The sequence below is a fragment of the Haliotis cracherodii genome, unplaced genomic scaffold, assembly GCF_022045235.1.
Source record: "Haliotis cracherodii isolate W230 unplaced genomic scaffold, xgHalCrac1.p SCAF_1, whole genome shotgun sequence".
Taxonomy (NCBI): Eukaryota; Metazoa; Mollusca; class Gastropoda; order Lepetellida; family Haliotidae; genus Haliotis; species Haliotis cracherodii.
The window spans coordinates 15,701,923-15,723,207 of NW_027266264.1; the positions used below are offsets into that span (position 1 = coordinate 15,701,923).

The following is a 21,285-nucleotide window of genomic DNA, read 5'->3' on the forward strand; positions in this document are numbered from 1 at the left end:
GTTTCTTTGTTGCCTATTCGAACGTCGCACTCAGTAAGATATACCGATCACTTAAAGAGAGCAGGTCTGATGAGGTCTACATCCTATTGCTAGAATCCCATCTGATAGGTACCTGTGGAAGGAGTTAAGAAGGAAATTGTTTGCGTATTTATTGTTGAGCGACACACTCATCGATATTCCAGCTACAGGGGTTTGAACAATATATATGGTCAGTACCAGTGCCACAGTACTATACCAAAGGCGACTAACGGGATCGGGTGGTCAGGCTCGCTGACTTCGTCGATGCATGGCATTGATCCCAATTGCGTGGATTGATGCTTATGATAACAGTCACTGGATTGTCTGGGCCAGACTCGATTATTTACAGACCGCCTTCATATAGCTGGAATATTGCTGAGTGTGGCGTTAAACAACAAACCAAAAGAAACAAACAAACCAATTATATTAAAGAATAATGATGTACTGAGGTAAACATACCAAATTCATGCGAGAACGAATTCTTCAATGTTCACTATAGACTTGTGTAAAACTATCTCAAGTCAATCTCAAAGCAAATGTGATGCAGGTGATTACCATTATGTTCTGGAACCCATCATCATTGTTTACTGCTCCAAGACCATGGATTATAATCGGGTCACATTAACTCACAAATACAATTTTCAAAGCACGTTGTGTAACCCAAACCGTCCAGTTCAATGAGGTCTTACTGCAACGCAGTCCAGAAAGTATCAACGTGTTGACAGACATGCTAAAGGCTTGGGTTGTGTACTCACGTATTCTACAAAAAAGATACAACAATAACATATATATGTATATTAGACATCTTCTACATACAAACACTACGATCATTGCTGAGTCTTTATTGCTTGTTACAAGAGAGTTCATTCACTATTTATGAAAGTTTAAACTATATGTTTGACTTTGATATTAGTGGTCTAGTAAATCGTTTCGTCAGTTTAAGATAGAATTCAAATATGAAAATGTAAATAATCGAATCTGGACCAAACTATTCAGTGAATGATTTTGTAAGCAACGATCCGTTGGTTTTACGACAACGATCAACCAAGTTTACGAGTCTGACCAACCGATCCATTTAGCCGCTTCGTGCGACCAGCATATGTTGTTGTGACTATTCTAACCTCGAATTGGTGCCTATATCACTTAATACAGTATACACAGTGCATTTATATACACCAAGGAAAAGGTTAGGCACAGCTTTGTTCATATTTCCAAATAAAATAGTATTTTTTTTTTAAAATCGTATACTTTATACATTTTAGAACAAGACACATTTACTTTTGTTTACAAGGTTACAAGCTCATACTGAAATACAGAAACCAAAATCGATTCTCTGATGACATGTCATTTAATGATTTAATGTCATTTTGCTTACTGTGTGTCTTTGTATCCAATGATATGATCCCAATATCAACATTTGCACCCACCCGGAGTGACATACTTTCTCCTACCAACTGCACATGTAGATACATCCAAAAAATATATGTTCAGGATATATGGAAAGGAGGGATGGTACTTAATTCAATTTGTTTCCAGGTGTAAAATATATTATTGTATAATCCTTACTTCCGAGTGCGTTCACTGCATCCGTCAGTGTCTTTTCTGCATCGGAATACTGCAATAGAGTAGGGAGATCTTCGTTGTTAAAATCATTTGTCTATTGTGACTACTGTACAATGCTGATTGTACATAGACTGCTTTTTTCATCGAAAATATCAAACGCCAATAGGCTGGGAACTTTCAAAAACCCTTCGATATATTACTTAGAAAATAATGCAAACGCCTTTACGTTATCTCCAAGTGATGGTGTTTAGGCGTACTGCAATAGGGATACTGCGAAAGAGAGGGGTCGTTGGAAATCATTGGTGTATCGACGCTAAAAACCCAAAACTGCTTTTGACATCGACAATTTCAAAAGCCATAGGATGGGAAGTTTTAATAATCATGCGATGTAATTCTGAATCAAAACTTATTTTGCGTCTGATATAACAATTAAAACTTTGTAAAACTTGTTCAAATTGTTTTTAACGCCACACTCAAATGTAGCCATATTCTAGCTACATGACGGCTGCCTGTGAATGGACAAGACAAACTTGTAGTTGCTGTCATGTTGACTCACAATCAACTAAGTCGCCAAACCTAGTCAATTGAGTCGGCTCGTACCGACATGCATATGTTGCTAGGGACTTATTCTAACCCGGAATCCCTTCAGGGGTTCAAATGTAAACACAGTCTGTTTTAAGTTAAGAGTCGAATATGGTTGCACCATTTTTGTTACTTTACATACTGGTATATTGAAGAAAAACTACATGTCGACCAATCGAGCAATATAACAATATTCCAGCAATATCGCGGCGGGGGGCGGGGGGGGGGGGGGGGGGGGGGGCACACCAGAAATGGGATTCATACATTGTAACACATGTCGGGAATCGAACCCGGGTCTTCGGCGTGACGAACGAACGCTTTAACCACTAGGCTACCCGACCGCCCCAATCGAGCAATGAGTGTACATAACGTATACACACAATGTGCATGTGTAAAGACGAAACATAAAACATGAAATATACAGCCTTAAAACTAATCAGAACTAAAAGATACTTGCAAATTAAAGTTTCATGTACTTACGCCCATGTCATAAAGCGATTTGCAAAAGTTGTCCAAAGGCAACGCAAACTGAAAAATATTGCATGAATTTTATCAACGTGAAACTACTACAATGCTCACACATACACATTTTAATCGGAAACACACATACCAGGATTCATCAAACTCGGTCCGTGAGTGACTGATATCAGGTGTGTTTTTTAATACGATAATGAACGACGAGTCGGCTATTTCCCATATGTGATATCAACATTATGTACAGCCTCTTTGAAGATGTTGATAAATTTGAGCAGCGTTTAAAATATTTTCACGCATTAAATGATGGTAACTCCCTCGATACAATCCGATCCCGGCAATGTCGGACAAGCCCATTTTATTAACAGGCTGGTTATGTTTAGTATTTTCTGAATATTCTCACGAACACAAAACCAGTTGACGGCCACTATGTGTACATATTCTCCCCATTACACATTGCCATATCTCGCGCTCTATTTGATTTGATCGTTCGCTCATTGCGTTTATCTGCCTTGTCCAGCTTCGTCTAAGGGGAACAATTCACTACCCTCTTAAAATAGCGTCGTCCAATTAACGACGTCATCGAGTTGCGAACGTATGATCGAAGCTCCAGAAATGACGTCATGTCAGAACAAAGGTTGATCGTGAAATAAACCACGCCTCCTTCTTCATTGTTCTTTACGATTTATGGCGTTGCTATCTTATATTAAGAACATAAAACATTAAAATACATACTAATATAAATAGAATATGCGATGACAGTCAGTTGCATTTTGCTACAAACCATTGTTGTTTTTCCAGTGAGAAAGGCGAACGCCACAGTCATATATAAAGCACTGAAATTCATTGTTTGCGGTCTTGATTTTGGTGACTGAAAATAAACATTCACATTGTATATCCAGTTTTACGCAATATGATAAGTGCAGTTCATTATTACATAAGTTAAGAAACATAACATGTTATTCACTACATTCTAATGACATGAATTTAATATTATGCAAGCAGCAGTGTTTCAGCTGGACTGTTAAACTCTTTCAATTATTTTATACAACAGGCGATGCAATACTATACGAATAGTAAAAATGCACAATATTGTTGTATATGTGCCAATAAAGTGTTTTATTAACCTGAATTTCACCGAGTGTCAGATGATACATATTCAGTAATGACTGAGATATTATGCACGACAATATTCACGGAGAGATTATTTAGAAATACACAAAATACATAATATTTGCCATTTTCTATTCACCATAATCAAATAAATAGTAAATCACGAATTGTGATATTATTTGAAATAAATAAAAGAGTTTGTACAAGTGAGCTTACCTTAAATTAGAAGGGAGAATTCTGTGAGTCAATGATCAGTCAAAGAGATGTTCCAGTATTTATTGTGAGGTTCAATGTGTTGATATAAAACCACAGACCTCTTTTTATAGTACTGGAAACACCACTGATCAACGTCGGAATTCTCTTGATTGGCCAAAACATACAATGTGTCCTTTAATTACAATTTTGGTTGGTTGAAATAGATTAGGTCATTTACTAATAGGAATTTGATTGGACAGGCCGAAATGAGTTCTTAAATGATGTGTCACGTGACCGTGACACGATGGTAATTGCGTTAATTACGTCAGATTAATTATGGTTTGGAAACAGGCCCTAGTCATACCAATCCCTAAACCTAATAAACCAGCTAATCAAGCTAACTCATATAGACCAATATCCCTAACTTCAAACTTATGTAAAGTAATGGAATCAATGGCTAAAAATAGATTACAACATTACCTAACCCAAAAAAAACATCATAAACCCAGATCAATGCGGTTTCACTCCTGGCCGCTCAACCCTAGATAACCTCGCCCGACTAGAGCAAGATATTAAGACAGGACAACTAAATAAACAATATACCACAGGCATCTTCTTAGACTTCTCTAAAGCTTTCGACATGGTATGGCACGATGGGCTAATACAAAAACTTTAAAAAATAGGACTCAAAGGTCAGATAATAAACTACATCCAGGACTTAAACAATCGTAAAATAACCGTGGGTATAGACCAAACTCTATCGGACCAATGTCCCCTAGAAAATGGCACTCCACAGGGTTGATATAAACTGACTGACTGACTGATATAGAAGATTTAACGTGCGCTTTCCGACTGTAGCGTATTTCGCACACGGGCCTGGCCAGACCATTTAGTGTATTCCGAAAAGGGTGAAAGTGGTGTGTGCAACCCAAGAGGGGGCTTTTAGGGGTTGCTTAATTATATTGAATTTTTGGAATTTTTAAATTTGGAATAAATGCCGAGGTGGGTGGAGAAGGGAACTAAGGGAGCCGGGTGAGGTGGGTGTTTGTATGTTTATTGGATTTTGGATTGGTAGATTAATTAGGTCTGTTTTGATTAGGAATACGCCTAGGGCCTTGAAGTTTTCTAGTTTATTTTGAGGGTTTAGTATTTCATCTAGAGTAGGAACCTTATTTAGATTGAGGGTAGTTTGAAGTGTGGTTCTGTGTGTTTGGTAGTGGGTGCAGTGGATGAGTGCGTGTTCTGTGGTTTCGGGTTGTTTGCAGTGGGGGCAGTTGCCTGTGGTGTGCCTTTTGAGATTTTTTAGGTGGTTATTTAGGTTAGTGTGTCCTGTTTGGAGTTTTGTAATTAATCTGTCAATTTTTTTTGAGGGGTGTAGGATTTTAGGTTTGGCTAGTGGTTTTCTGAGCACTTTTTTGATTTGGCTATTTGAGTTTTGATATTGATTATGCCATTTTTTGGTTATTTTTTGTTTGTTTACACTTTTAATTTCTGATTTTGAGATGGGTAGGTTTAGGTTTATTTCTGGTATTTTGAGAGATAATTTAGCTGCTTTATCGGCGCTTTCGTTGCCGTAAATTCCTACGTGGGCGGGGATCCACAAGAAGGTTATTTGTTTGCCTGCTTTTGTTAGGTCGTTGGAGCTTTTAAGTATTTGGTTTATTAATTTAGGTCGTTTTTTGGTATTTTTGTTTTGGAGGGCTTGTGGTCCACTAAGGGAGTCTTACTTACTTACTTATATTGGAGATTTAACGTGCGCTTTCCGACTGCAAGCGTATGTCGCACACGGGCCCGGCCAGGCCATTTAATGTGTTTCCAAAAAGGGGAAAAGTGAGTTTGTGCAACCCAGGAAGGGGGCTTTAGGGTTTGCTTATATAGTAATTTTGAAATTTTGAGATTTGGAAAGAATGCCAAGAGTGGGTGGGGGACGAACTAAGGGAGCTGTGTGTGTTGGGTGGTTATTAAGTAAGGTAGTTTTGGTTTTAATATTTTATTTGGGGTTTAAATGCGACTAATTAGTCCTGTTTTTATTAGGTATATGCCTAAGGCTTTGAATTTTTCTAATTTATTTTGTGGATTTAGGATTGATTCTAGTGTAAGTCCGGTTTTAAGATTTAGGGTGGTCTGTAGTGTTGTTCGGTGTGTTTGGTAGTGTGTGCAGTGAATGAGTACGTGTTCTGGTGTTTCTTGTTGTTTGCAATGTGGGCAGTTTCCTGTTGTGTGTAGTTTAGCTATTTTACGGTGATTATTTAGTTTGGTATGGCCTGTTTGTAGTTTGGTAATTATTCTGTCGATTTTTTTGGATGGGTGTAGTATTTTTGGTTTATTTAGGTTTTTTTTGAGTACTTTCGTGATTTTGCTATTTGAGTTTTGGTATATATTTTGCCATTTTTTGTTGATTTTTTGTTTAGTGACACTTTTGATTTCTGATTTTGGGCTGGGTAAGTTTAAGCTTATTTCTGGGAATTTAAGGGATAATTTTGCTGCTTCATCTGCCTTTTCATTTCCAAAGATTCCTACGTTGGCGGGGATCCAAATGAACTCTATTTGTTTACCTACCTTAATCAAGTTGTTTGAGCTATTGAGTATTTGATTTATTAGTTTGGGGCGGTTTTTAGTGTTTTTATTTTTGAGGGCTTGTAGTCCACTGAGGGAGTCGGTTAGGATGAGGATTTTTTGGTGTTTTTTAGATTGCTGATTGTGTAGTGCTGAGGCCATGCCCATTAGTTCGGCCGTGAATATGGATTGGTTGTTTGGTAAGATTGTGTGTCTTTGGTTGGTTGTGCGATGTGGACTCCGAAACCTGTGTGTTTAGAGATCGGATATGAGGATCCGTCTGTGTATATGTGACACCAATTTGGCCAATTTTCATGTATGTATGCTAGTGTGGTGGTTTTAGCGATGTTAGGATCGGCCTGTTTATTTAGTGTATCGGCTAGTGTTGTGTCTATTTTTGGTATTTTAAGTTTTGGAGTGAAGATATTGGATGATTTATTGTTTTGTTTAAGATTATTTATTTTGTGTTCATTTAGGTTATTGGTTATTCTTTGGGAAATTGGAGCAAGTAGTGGATGTTTCCAGGCTAGGGCTTGGTTTCTAGGGCTAATATTATTTTTTTTTATTAAGTTTTCGATTAGAGGGTTTGATTGGGACGCGGCCCACAAGTTTTGGGTAAGTAGTTTAAGTGGCATTTCTCCTGTTAAGGCCTGGAGTGGGGTGGAGGAGGTGCCATGTTGAGTTCGTGTGATTAGTTTTAGGGCCTGATACTGGATTGAGTCTAGTTTTTTTAATGAGAGAGTTGTTTAAGGTGTCGTAAATGGCACTGCCATAGTCTAGTTTGGATCTAATTAGTGATATATAGAGTGAGAGGAGGGTGTTTTTAGAGGTCCCCCAGTGGAGCCGGTTAGGCATCTTAACGTGTTTAGGTCTTTGCTGCATCTGGTTACAAGGTTTTTAATGTGAGCATCCCAGATGAGATGTTCATCGAAGATTAATCCTAAGAATTTGGTTTGTTTTTGGAATTTGATTGGTTTGTTGATTAGTTGGAGGTTTAGGGAGGCGGGTTGCATATTTTTGTGTTTAAATACTATTCCTGTGGTTTTTTCCGAGTTAAGGGAGAAGCCCCATTTGTCAGCCCATTTTTGTATTTTATTTAGAGATTTTTGGAGTAAGTTTTGGGCCATTTTAATGCTTTTAGTGCGGATCCATAGGGCTCCGTTATCCGCGAATTTTGAAGTGTTTAGTTTAGGGGATAAGCCCTCGAATAGATCGTTTATCATTATTTTGAAGAGGGTTGGGCTGAGGATGCTGCCCTGGGGAGTGCCATTTTCTAGGGGACACTGGTCCGATAGCGTATGGTCTATACCCACGGTTATTTTGCGGTTGTTTAGGAAATCTTGGATGAAGTTTATTATTTGGCCTTTTAGTCCTATTTTTTAAAGTTTTTGTATTAGCCCGTGGTGCCATACCATATCGAAAGCTTTAGAGAAGTCGTGGAATATGCCTATGGTGTATTGCTTGTTTAGCTGTCCTGTTTTTATATCCTGTTCTAGTCGGGCGAGGTTATCGAGAGTTGATCGACCGAGAGTGAAGCCGCTTTGGTCGGGGTTTATGATGTTGTTTTGGTCTAGGTAGTGCTGTAGCCTATTTTTAGTCATAAGTTCCATTATTTTGCAGAGATTTGAGGTTAGGGAGATGGGCCTATAGGAGTTAGCCTGGTCTGCTGGTTTATTTGGTTTAGGTTTTGGGATTACTAGAGCTTTCTTCCATGAGGATGGGACCTGTCCGTTTAGGAAGACTAGGTTGTATAGTTTAAGTAAAGTTTGGAGTAGTTTGGTAGGTAAGTGTTTGATTATTTGGTAAGAGGTGAGGTCTAGGCCTGGGGCTGTTCCTTTTTTTTCTATTGTTTAGTGCGTGATTTAGTTCTTCTATGGTGTAAGGCTGGTTTATTTCTAGGTTGTCTTGTCTGTTTTCTTTGGAGAATTTGCTTTCTTTTTTTAGTTGATCTTGGATTTTTTTACTGAAGTTACTGTTGCTACTAACTTTAGAGAAGTGTTTGGCTAGGTTGTTGGCCTTTTGGGTGGGGTTAGTTGAGCTGTTTATATTGGGGCCGTTGATGCCTCTGATGGCGTGAATTTGGTTTAGGAATTGGGATTACTAGAGCTTCCTTCCATGAGGATGGGACCTTTCCGTTTAGGTAGACGTTGATATAATGTTGCATTAGGCGTTTAAGAGGTCGCCTTCTGCCTAGGCAATTTCGGCTGACCTGTCCCTCTTTGGGACTCCTGTGTTTGAGAAGGGTTCACATATCTATTGTGAGTTCGGTGTTCACATGATTTCTGTTTTTGCATTGATATGATTTCTATTTTCTTATATTGATATGATTTCATTTTTATCCTTGGCTGCTCTGTTTATATACGTTCGAGCAGCTGTCCATCTCTCAGAAATAGAGTTAGTTTGGCCTTCGCTATTACATCTCTTGGCTTTAGGAGATCTATGACAGATAGCGGATCTAACTGCAATTCTTGTTTTAACCTAGCCCGGGCTGGGGCATGGTCTTGACATTCTAGTAACACGTGGTCAATGGTTTCAGCCTAATTGCAAGATGAACAAACCTTGTTAAAGTGCTTTCTGTGACCAAGTCTGAGGCGTGAGATGGCAATTTCAATTTTCCTTTCATTGTCCTCTGCCGCGCGAAAGCGCGAAGCGGGGGATATAGTATTCACGACCGTCCGTACGTACGTCCGTACGTCCGTCCGTACGTCCCACCTGTTTGTTGCCGCGATATCTCAAGAACTAAACACTGGATTGTCTTCATATTTGGAACTATGGTGTATATACAGACTCCGCAGACACCAGTCGGTTTTGGTGACCTTGACCCCATTTTCAAGGTCACAGCAGGCAAATCTGCTTATGGAGTTGGAAAACGGTGTTGCCGCGATATCTCAAGAACTAATCTCTGGATTGTCTTCATATTTGGAACTATGGTGTATATACAGACTCCGCAGACACCAGTCGGTTTTGGTGACCTTGACCCCATTTTCAAGGTCACAGCAGGCAAATCTGCTTTTGGAGTTGGAAGACGGTGTTGCCGCGATATCTCAAGAACTAATCTCTGGATTGTCTTCATATTTGGTACTAGGGTGTATATACAGACTCCGCAGACACCGGTCGGTTTTGATGACCTTGACCCCATTTTCAAGGTCACAGCAGGTAAATCTGCTTTTGGAGTTGGAAAACGGTGTTGCCATGATATCTCAAGAACTAATCGCTGGATTGTCTTCATATTTGGTACTATGGTGTATATACAGGCGGGGGACATTTCGTCACTTCTGTGACAAATACTTGTTTGAGTATGAGTTTGGCTTTTGTTGGACCTTGGGTTGAATTTTGTATAGCCATCTGCCGATCTTACTTGCGTCCCATTCGGCTTGCCATCTTTCTGCTATGGAGGCTTTGATTTTGCTTTTTATCTCTAGTTTACTAAAGGGAATAGGCTGTATATCTGCTTTGTCTAGAGCTAGCTTCGCCAGTGAGTCTGCTTTTTCATTTCCATGAATATCTATGTGAGAGGGGATCCAACACAGCTCCACCTGTTGCCCTTGGTCCGATAGTTTTGTATATTCGTATAGAATATTGTTGACTGTGTTTGGCCTGGAGTTTGAGTTTCTGCCACTGATGGCCTGAAGTGCACTTAGCGAGTCTGATAGGACGACTGCCTTTGCTTCCCGGAGTTCCGGTATGAGTTTGAGTGCATGATGAATTGCCTCCAATTCAGCCGTGAATACTGACTGACCATCAGGCAAGCGAACTGAATGTGCTTGGGGTTTGGAGCTGTGGATATGGATCCCGTAACCAACACTGTTGTTGATAGGATTCTTGGATCCATCAGTGTATATATGGGCCCAGCTGTCCCGGGTAGTTTGAATTTTAGTGATAGCTACTGATCGTAGTAGGGTTGGGTTTTCTCTTTTAGTGACTTCTGATGTTAAAGCAGTGTAAACTTTGGGAGTTTTTAAAGTCCAGGGAGGGTGTAACCCTTTGTAGTGACTTTCTGGAGGCTGAATGTCATCGCAATTGTGACTTCGAATGAGTTCACGTACTAATATCCCAGATGGCTTTAGGGAGAGATTTTTTCGAGCTAGGGCTTCATCTCGAGTGTTTTTGTCTTGCCATATCTTTTTAACCGAAGGATTTGATGTTCGTCCCCAGAACGATAATATTGCCTGCTCTCTTCTTAGTTTCAATGGGAGTTCTCCCGTTTCTACTTGTAGTGCTTCTAGTGAGGTGCCTGTTGCTACGTCTGTGGCCAGCATTAGGGCTTTGTATTGTATTTTCTCAGGACAGTATTTGTGGCTGCATGAAAAGCCTCACAACCGTAGTCAATTTTTGATCTGATAAGAGCTTTGTAGAGGTCCAGCTGAGTGTCCCTCGATGTGCCCCAAGATGTGCCTGAAATTGCCCGTAATACGTTCAGGTCTTTTTGACATCTGTTTTCGACATATTCTATATGCTTGCACCAAGTGAGGTGTTGATCAAGGATCACCCCAAGAAATATTGCAGATTTTTCGAATTTGATAGGTTTGCCTTTTATGGAGACACAGGGTATCATAGCATCTTTCCCCCGGCGTTTGAATAGAACTCCAACAGTTTTTTCACTTGAAAGGGTGAATCCCCATTTATTGCACCATTGATCTACTCCTTCCAGGGCTGACTGGAGTTTTTTCTGATTTGTGAAATATCTCTGTGCTTTACCCATATTGCTCCGTCATCAGCGAACTTAGACGTTTGGGTAGGAGAGTTGACATGGTCAAAAAGATCATTGATCATGATATTAAACAGGGTTGGGCTTATAATGCTGCCTTGTGGTGTGCCATTGTCCAGTGCCATAGGATCCGATCGATTGTTCCCTATTTTAACTGATAGCGACCTGTCTTGCAGGAAGCTGTCTATGAAGTTTGCCATATTCCCTTCTACTCCATTTTGTGCTAGTTTTGAGAGGAGTCCGTCATGTCATACCATGTCGAAGGCTTTGCTGAAGTCCAGAAATACTGCGGCTAGGTATTGTCTGTTTAATTGAACTTTTTTTGTTTCATTTTCCAGTCTTAGAATATGATCTAGACACGAGTGTCCCTTCCTGAAGCCACTTTGGTCAGGTTTTATGTGGTTGCCAATTTCAAGGTGATGAAGCCTTGAGCCTTTTTGTAACCATGGCTTCCATGGCTTCCATGGCTTTGCACATGTTTGAGGTGAGTGAGATCGGTTGATAAGAGTTTGGTAGGGCTTCGTCTTTCCCTTGCTTTAGCAGCGGGATAACCGCAGCATGTTTCCATGCTTTTGGGACTTCTCATTTGGACCATATCGTGTTATACAACTCAGTGAGTAAGCCTTTGGTTTGATCAGGTAGGTTTTTCAATATCTCGTAGCTGGTTGTGTCAAGAGCAGGTGCTGTGCCTTTTCTATGTTGTATCGCATCATCAAACTCTGTCACAGTAAATGGTATATTGTATACCAGATGCTTGCTTTGCGGCCGTTTTGAGATCTTAGGCATAAGCATTTTTTCCTGTTTGAATTCTTCGCTGCAATTTGTGTTGCTGCTGACAGATGAGAAGTGCTCAGCTAGAATGTTGGCCTTTTCTTTGACTGTATGGGCGTTGGCTAACTTGAGATTTTTTGTGGGTTTACGCTTACCCCTGATTGCGTGTATTTTGCTCCAGACTGTTTTAGCATTTGTTTTCTCATTAAGGGATTTGCAGAATGTCTGCCATGACTCTTTTTTAGAATCGTCTATGAGTTGTCTTACTTTTGTCCTGGCTGCTCGGACTTGGAAGAAGGCTGATTTATCCCTTTTTGACCTATTTAGGGCTTTCTTTCTCACTCTCCTAGCTTTTGCTATTTCCCTGTTCCGGCGTTTTGCCAGTTTTGTGGTCTTTTTTTTGGAATTTATTTTTCAGCTGCGGCAATAATTGCTGAGGTGAGATTTTGGCAAAAAAGATCAGGATCATCCGAGGCAATTTCTGAGGACTTGAATGATATACATTCCTTCCTGAATTTAGGCAAGTCAGCCTTTGCATAGGGGCTGAGGATTGGGCTGTTCCTCTAATTGTGGTGGGCTACCTATGTAGGTGAGTATAGGAAGGTGATCGCTTCCCCAAGTGTCGTCATGGACTTGTCATTGGCAATGTGAGGCGAGGTTTTTGGTGGCAATTGTGAGATCAATTGAACTCCACGTGTTGTGGACTTGGTCATAACGTGTGTGACTGCCGTTGTTCAGAGTTATGAGATTGTCGTCCTCAACCCATTTCTCTACCATTTTGCCGTATTTGCATGAATCATTCCTGTCTTCCCAGAGAGGGCTGTGGGCATTAAAGTCACCAAGGATTATCCCATTTTTGCCTACTATTTGAGCTAGTCTTGTTAACTCTTCCATGTTCGTTTCATGGGTAACCCTGTGATATATGTTAGCTATGCGTAATTCGTTGCCATTTGCCAGTTTTAGGGAGATTACTTGCGTTTCAAGATTTCCTACGTTTGCTTCGGTATTTTTGGAGGTACAGCTGTCGTGGACAAGGGTGATTAGTCCTCCTCCCTTGTTGCCAGGCACAAGTCTTTTTCTGTCTTTTCTATATTGGGTGTACCCAGGTAGTGTCAATTTGGCTTTTTCACTGAGTTTAGTCTCCTGTATTAGAATGACATGAGGCTTCATCACCTGTTTTTTGACGAGTGCAGTCAGTTCAAAGCCGTGGCTCTTAAGGCCATTTGCGTTCCACTGTAGTAAAGATAGGTATTTTGGAGATTTTACGAGCGCTTCAACCTCTGGCTATTTCGCACTCGGGGCAGACTGTTTTTATAAGCTATACAATAGTGGGAATAATAATAAACGTCTAGCCCAAAAAACTGTAAGTAAGAGGGGATAAAGTAATGAGAAGAGAGGTTGAGGTTTTAGTGGCCGTAGAGAGCCGAAGAGGGATGAAAAAGTCCTATATTAATCAAGCTTTATTGGGGTGTAATAACGAAGATAGGTAGAGTGACAGGAGTAATCAGTTAAGCTGATGTGTAACTATTAATAATGAAAATAAAAAAAAAAAATTAAAATAAATTATAAGGTGGATATGGGTAGGTAACCTAAGTTAAAAACAGGGGCCTAGCGCGGGGGGGTGGGTGGTGGGGGCAAGGCTGTGTGTCGACGTGATTGACAGTGGGCTTGTTGTTGTTGGCTATGGGTGGGTGGCTGGTTAAACGGCTATATTATTTTGATGGATGGATATGTGGGTTTGTGGCGCGGACGTCGGAGTAGACTATTGGTGGCTATTTGTAGGTAGGTGGCTGGTGGGTTACCGGGTTTAAACCGCCAGTTACAGCCTTTCAGCACCCAAATCGGCTTCCCACTTTATGTTCTAAACATTACATTCCTCTGCCACATACAATTATGGATAAGGGGTCGTGTGGCCCTCTGCCTCTCAGCTGGGGACTGCGGACAATTCTCAGGTCCAAGGCAGCATAACATATTAAAACACTTGAAATATAACAAAGCAGATCTCTCTTCTAAATTATGTCTATGTATTTATATATATTTATATATATATATGATGGCTATAGTGGCATGATCTCTTGTCAGGTCAAGTCAGAGCCAAATATTACAAAATCATACAAATACATTTAGAAGCTGACTACAAACAACTTGTGTACAATCAGAGACCATATAATCTATTATATCGCAGTTCATTAGTGGTGAATATGTGTTATTGGTGCATATTGTACATATGGCTGCTACGGAACATCGCAGGACAACAGGTCTGTGGGCTACAAATTTGATAATAATGAAACAGTTACTGCATAATAAGAATATATCCAGTCAAAGTGCATATACTAATCAAATGACTTATATACATTAATCACGAAATAATGCTCCTTGTAAACCATGTCCGTTTATAGAATAGTTACATTCACTATATATACAATAACAAAAAATGTATTTACAAAACGTAAGGTATACAAATTCAAGTGGACTCCCACTATTCCCGGGGAACAGTACATTGCAAATCAGCCAGATCCCGAGGGTGACAATCGAATGGAGGAGGGCACATGCCCCTACTGTTTTATCAAACCCTGTGTAGCCACCAACAATGGAACAGCCAGATGGATGGGACATGCGCTCCCTCCAAGCCCTAATAACTGCACCATCAGAAGGGCTCTCTAGTATAAATTCTGGAAAATAATTGACAACTGTAACGGGTGGAAAATACCAGAATATGTTCAAAAGAAGATGAGACTGGGAGATGGGGAGCATGTTGTCTTCCATCACAGACAAATAATGCCGGAATGTGTGTTGTCACTTGTGCGAACAAAATACCCAAATAGGATAAATGAGCCATATATGGGACACAAGTGGTGGCGAACTGACTTTGTTATTTTTCTCTTTGTATATATATTATCATTGATATTCTTTCAAAAAACCGCAATATAATTTCTTTGGGGAAAATCAAAATATTTGTAAAGCATAACACAGTAATGAAACTCTTGGCATCATGTAGCTGACTATGGCAATACAGTATTCGTATCAGACAAGTGATTGTGATTTGTTTACATAAAGAGTGTAATTGCTCCTATGAGGTCAAATGTGTGACTTGTGCTGTGTCTCAAAGTTGACAGGCCTTCCGTTCCCTCCTGGAGGAAAAAGTGGCGGTTTAAATAGCATTGTAATATTGTTTTTTGTATCTGGGTGGTAGAGAGTTGTATAGTGTTAACTGTTGTTGTTTTATATTTGCATGCAGGTGGTGAATATGTGTTTTATGTCTTCTATGGTATTGCAGTGAATGCAGTTTGGGCTTGTATGTCTGTTTTGCTTGAATAGTGTTGCATTTAAATTAGTTTGGTTGCTTTGTATTCTGTTTATAATTTTGTCATGCTAGGATGGAGTTTGTATAGTTTTTGCATTTTGTTGTTGGTTTGATGAACAGTGTTTTGATCCATTGAGACTTACATTTTTGGATGTTATTGTTGAAGTTTTGTTGTATTATATTGTGTTTTATTAGTGTTTTTTATCTCGGCTTTGCTTGTATGAAATTGTTAGAGTGGGTATTTGGTCAGTTGTAGCTATTTTTGCTGTTTGATCTGCGATTTCGTTTCCTGGTATGCCTGTATGGCTGGGTATCCATACTAATGTTATTGTTTTATGTGCTGTTTTGAATTTTATTATGGGTGTTTATTATTTGTTTTATTAAGTCGGGTCTGGATTTGGAGAATTTGTCTTCAATTTGTTTTATTGAGTTTAATGAATCAGAGATAATGATGATTTTGTTATGGTTTGTTGTTTCTGCATGGTTGTAAGCTTGGAGAATGGCTAAAAGCTCTGCTGTGTTTGTATGTGTGTAGTTTGCATATTGGTATTTCTTTGTGCTTGGTGTAGGTTGTGTTGTATGGACACCCAGCCCTGATTTTTTTGTTATTATAGTTATAGGATGCATCTGTGTAGATGTGTGTAGATGTGTGTAGATGTTCCGGCCAGTTGTCATGGATATAGTTGAGAGATATTGTTCCTTTTTCTATGTTTGTGAGTTTGTTTTTGCTTGCTGAATATTTTGGTTAGGGATGTGTCTGTTTCGGGGGGGGGGGGGGGGGGGGGGGGGGGGGGTTGGGTGTCAAGAATGTATGAGTTGTCTGGGGGCGAGTGAGTTATATGTTCTAGGTTGTATGTTCTAATGAGATTTTGCAGATGTGTTATGAAGGGGTGCTATGTTTGTCTTGTTTTTGAACTTTTTTAGGGTAGCTGGTCTTGAGTTTTTGTATTTATGGAGTTATTTCTTTGTGGATAGGGTTATGTTGTGCCCCAGCCCAGTAACTAAGTATAGATTGGTGGCGTTTGAGTTGTATTGATGTAATGCCCGTGATGATTTGTAGGGTATTAAGGGAGGTGCCATTTCTAGTCCCCAGGGCTATCTTGAGACTTTATATTGTACTGAATTGAGCTTTTTTTTCCAGTTTATCTGTTAAAGAGTGGAGAACCGGAGCGGCATAATCCATTTTTGCCCTGATAAGAGTTTTGTATATGTTTAATAGTGTTTGGTTGTCAGCTCCCCAGTGAGAGCCGCTGATGGCTCTCATTAGACTGATATCTTTTTGGCAGGAGTTGACCACGTTATTGATGTGGGGAGCCCATGTAAGGTGTTGGTCAAATGTGACTCCTAGGAATTTTGCTTCTTTTTGAAATTTAATATTTTCTTTATGAAGTGTGAGTTTGGGTGTTAGATTTGTCATAAAGGGTTTTTTGAAAACAATGCCGATGTTTTTTTTGGTGTTAATTTTGAACCCCCATTGGGAAGCCCAGTTTTCTAGTTTCAAAAGAGTTGGTTTGATTCTTGTTTCAATTTGTTTTATGGATGTTGATGACGACCAAAATGATATATCATCAGCGAATTTTGTTGTAGTAGTATTTTTGGGGGTAGATGGGAATATGTCATCAATCATTAGATTAAATAGGGTGGGGGACAAGATACTTCCCTGGGGGGTGCCGTTTTCAAGAATGTGAGGGTCTTATAGGGAGTTGTTTGACTTTACTGTTATGTTTCTGTTATTTAAGAAAGAGTGAATGAAATTTAGATTTCTTCCATCAATGGCTTTATCTAGTAGTTTTTGAATTAGGCCTTATTGCCAAACCATATCGAACGCTTTTGAAAAATCTATAAAAATGGCCACAGTATATTGTTTTTGTGCTTGGGCTGTCCTAACATCATGTTCTAAATTTAAAATGTGATCTAGGGTCTGTCTGTTTGCTGTAAAGCCGCTCTGGTCCTCTTTTATAAGGCTATTGTTTTGTATTTTATGCTTTAGTCTGTTGTTTATTACTGTTTCAATGATTTTACATAGGTGAGATGTGAGGGAGATGGGTCGATAAGAATCAGGGTCATTTGGGGATTTCCCTGGTTTTAGAATTGGCACCACTAATGCATTTTTCCATGTTTTGGGGAGGCCAGAAGTCCAAATTTGATTATATAGTTGAAGTATTAGTTTTTGAATTTTGATGGGGACATGATTGAGAGTTTTATAACTTATGTTGTCTAGTCCGGTGGCTGTGGCTGTGTTTTTACTTTTTAATGGATGTTGATGAGTTTATTTATAGCAAGATGTGAGAGTGGTGATCTGGTTTGAAATGCAGGTTGGGTGTTTATAGTGTCTTGTATGTGTTTGGAGTGGTTGGCGGAGCTGCTGACGGCCGAGAGATGGGCAGCCATGGCATTAGCCTTTCTTTGTCTGTTTTAAGTAAGGGAAAATTGGGCATGTTGAAAGATTTGGCATTGCCTTTTATTGCTTTAAGTTTTTTCCATAGAATTTTTGAATTTTGTTTGCCCATCTTCAAGGTTGATGTAAAAGTTTGCCAGTGGGTTCTTTTGGCTGCCTTTATCAGTTCTTTGGTAAGATTTCTTTGTTTATGGGCCATACCCTATTTTGGGAACTGTTTCTTTGTTCCTTTGTATTTCATTATTTTGGAAGCCAGTTTGAGGATGCAGGTGGCTTTGGCACTCATTTTTCTGCTTGTAATTTGGATCAATGCAATACACTTTACAACTTTGTTTGTGTTCTGAGCCTTTTGTTTACCCATTCGTGTCCAACTCGTGTTATTCCGGGACAAGCCGAATAGCGACTCGTGCCCCTCTCATGGCCATATTTGCGACCGGGTTCTGTCTTAGCGCAAACGGGCATACCTAAAACAATAGTCAATTCGTTGCAAAATGGTTCACATACATTTCCCCATATATTACATATATTTCAGATGCAATTTAAAGCACATCGGGGCATGCGGAATTATACAGTATGATTGAACACATTTAACTGTATCTTGGGTATATTTTTAGATGCAAGACATATGTAAAATCAAAAATTATTTCTGAGGGATTCTTTGACAAAGAACTTGAAATCATACGTGCATTCTGATTGGTTTGTCGTATTTTCGCACATAACATTCAGCGATAGGGGGACGAGTCTTCTTTCAGGTTACGGAAAGGGGCGAGTGGTGACGAATGTTGTTTACCATGAGCTGGTGTTTTCTTTGCCTGACTGATTCGTTTGCTGTGTTCCTCAGTTTGAGGATTAGAAGGCATGGGGTTTGATTGGGGAGCTTGGGTCTTTTTCCCCTTGCGTTTTGCAGTGGCTTTGTGCCTGTGAGCAGGCGGATCAGTGCTCACAGATTTGATTGTTTGCTCAGTGCTCACAGATTCCATTGTTTGCTCAGTAGAGTGATCCATAGTCGCTTGGGTTTTTTCGACCTCAGTGGGTTGAATAGATTTGGATTCAGATTGCTCAGTAGGTATTTTATTTATACGTTTGCTGATGAGCAAGCGTTTAGGACATTTCGGCGCCAAGGATGAATGACCCTCTTTCCTGCAGTTTGTACACCATGTGTTGCAGTTTTCTATGCAAGAAACTCGGGAGCAGTTTTTGCACTTGGGTGGCTGGTTACATGATGTTTTTGTATGTCCATAGAGCATACAGTTTGTACATCGGGTTGGCCTTTACCTGTATGGCATGGTTTCTATGTCCTTACCACCTAGATTAAGGTTGCCGGGGACTGACTGACCCAGTAATGTGAGTATTACTACTCGTGTGTTGTTTGTGCCCAATGATTTGATCCTGAATGCCGACAGGATTGTAGGTTGAGTGACTTTCTTTTGGGCTTGACAGACAATTTGATAAAGCTCGTCGTCATTAATCTTTTTGTCTAGATGTACCGCACATCTGACATTGCTTAGCCACTTTGGGGTATCCCATTTTAGTTTGATCTCGTTATGCTTTTGGGCATATCAATTGACTCTGTGAGGTTGTCCCCGAGTAATATTTTTGTGCTTCAGCTCTTTGGCAATATCTTGAGCTGTTAGGAAACAATGACTAAACAAGCGTACAGTCACGAAGTCATCTATATCCTCCGCCCATTTTAACACGTTATGGTCGCAAACCAGGTAAGTGACCCAACATTTATTTTAGCCCATTTCAAAATAGCTGCAATGGAAATTCGAAAATAAACATTTCTAAAACTTATTAACTTCCTTAATATCAAATGGCACCAGTTCAGTATATATATACATATAGACATGCAACATTTGGCTCACACCCATACTCAAATGAAAGGAAAGTTGAAATAGGCTTCTCACGGCTCGGACTCGGGTCTCAAAAGGCACCATAACAAGGTACGTCCATTTAGCAATAAACCTGAATCCCTTGCTCACTTGTATGTAAGGACCAAAAATTGCAGTTAGATCCTCTGTCTGTCATATATCTCCTAAAGCCAAGAGATGCAATAGTGAAGGCCAAACTAAATAGCTAGACAGCTACTCGAACGAATATAAACAGAGCAGCCAAAGATAAAAATGAGGTCATATCAGTACAAAAATAGAAAACTCGCATTAGATATGTGTACCCTACTCACACACAGTCCCAAAGAGGGACAGGTCAGCCGAAATCGCTAAGGCAGAAGCCGACCTCTTGAACACTTAGAGCAGAACTACATCTCTGGCTATCACTCCCAACTATGGATGACTGTCCAAAGACGGGTACAGAAGTTCAAGCATAAGACCATGATACAGGACTTTGGCGGCTACGGTTGTGGACGTAGATCCACGTACTAGACACGTTTTCATCAGTTACAATGCGATATGGTTGGGCATCTCTGTGGAATCGTTGGCTAAAGATAGGTGATAATGATGATTACTGATGGAAGAATGCGTTCAGTAAACCTTTTCCAATTTATACTATTCATAACATTTTTGGCATCTCGTGTAAGATTCATATGTTTTAGTGGATTTTTTTGTGACAGAATATGTATGAACTATGTTGACGCATCACCAAAACAACATTCACAGCGCCATGTGGGAGATAAAAAAATTATTTCCATGACCTGAAAGTGTGTAGGTTCAACTGTACTGTCTCATGTGTTTGCCATGGTGCATGCGTAGATGTGTGTGGGTCCTTGTTTTTTTGTGTTCGATTTAGATTATATAAGTAGCAATACTGTTAGGTCATTGATACTATAAAAGAGAGTTTCTCTTCAATCAATCAAACAGGCCACACCAAACTAAATAATCACCGTAAAATAGCTAAACTACACACAACAGGAAACTGCCCACATTGCAAACAACAAGAAACACCAGAACACGTACTCATTCACTGCACACACTACCAAACACACCGAACAACACTACAGACCACCCTAAATCTTAAAACCGGACTTACACTAGAATCAATCCTAAATCCACAAAATAAATTAGAAAAATTCAAAGCCTTAGGCATATACCTAATAAAAACAGGACTAATTAGTCGCATTTAAACCCCAAATAAAATATTAAAACCAAAACTACTTTATTAGATAACCACCCAACACACACAGCTCCCTTAGTTCGTCCCCCACCCACTCTTGGCATTCTTTCCAAATCTCAAAATTTCAAAATTACTATATAAGTAACCCCTAAAGCCCCCTCCTGGGTTGCACAAACTCACTTTTCCCCTTTTTGGAAACACATTAAATGGCCTGGCCGGGCCCGTGTGCGACATACGCTTGCAGTCGGAAAGCGCACGTTAAATCTCCAATATAAGTAAGTAAGAAAATCAATCATTTATATGGAATTACAATGCGTGTTCAAAGGACAACTGAAAAGCAATTAAAGAAGAGGTTGTAGCTGTGTTTGTTGTATCTGTAAGAAACGTAACACCTGTTTGCCAGGACCGCGTCACTTTGACCTGACATCAGAGCAGACTAAAACAGTAATCTTATTGGAATGGCTTGATAAAGGCAGTGAACTCTCAGACCATGTTTTGCAAACCATGTCAGCACTGAGCATTGTCACTCTAGGG

General features: G+C 39.7%; 2 long non-coding RNA genes across 3 annotated transcripts in view; both read right to left on the reverse strand.

Annotated features, from left to right (window-relative positions):
• The window catches only part of LOC139473568 (uncharacterized), a 481,685-nt gene that overhangs the window by 1,490 nt on the left and 458,910 nt on the right, over positions 1-21,285 (reverse strand). The gene's annotated exons all lie outside the window — the stretch shown is intronic.
• On the reverse strand, positions 1,531-4,071 carry LOC139460707 (uncharacterized). Its single transcript, XR_011652825.1, has 4 exons — positions 3,967-4,071; positions 3,422-3,508; positions 2,644-2,691; positions 1,531-1,633 (listed from the first exon to the last, which is right to left on the reverse strand). It is a non-coding gene; the product is annotated as an uncharacterized lncRNA (long non-coding RNA).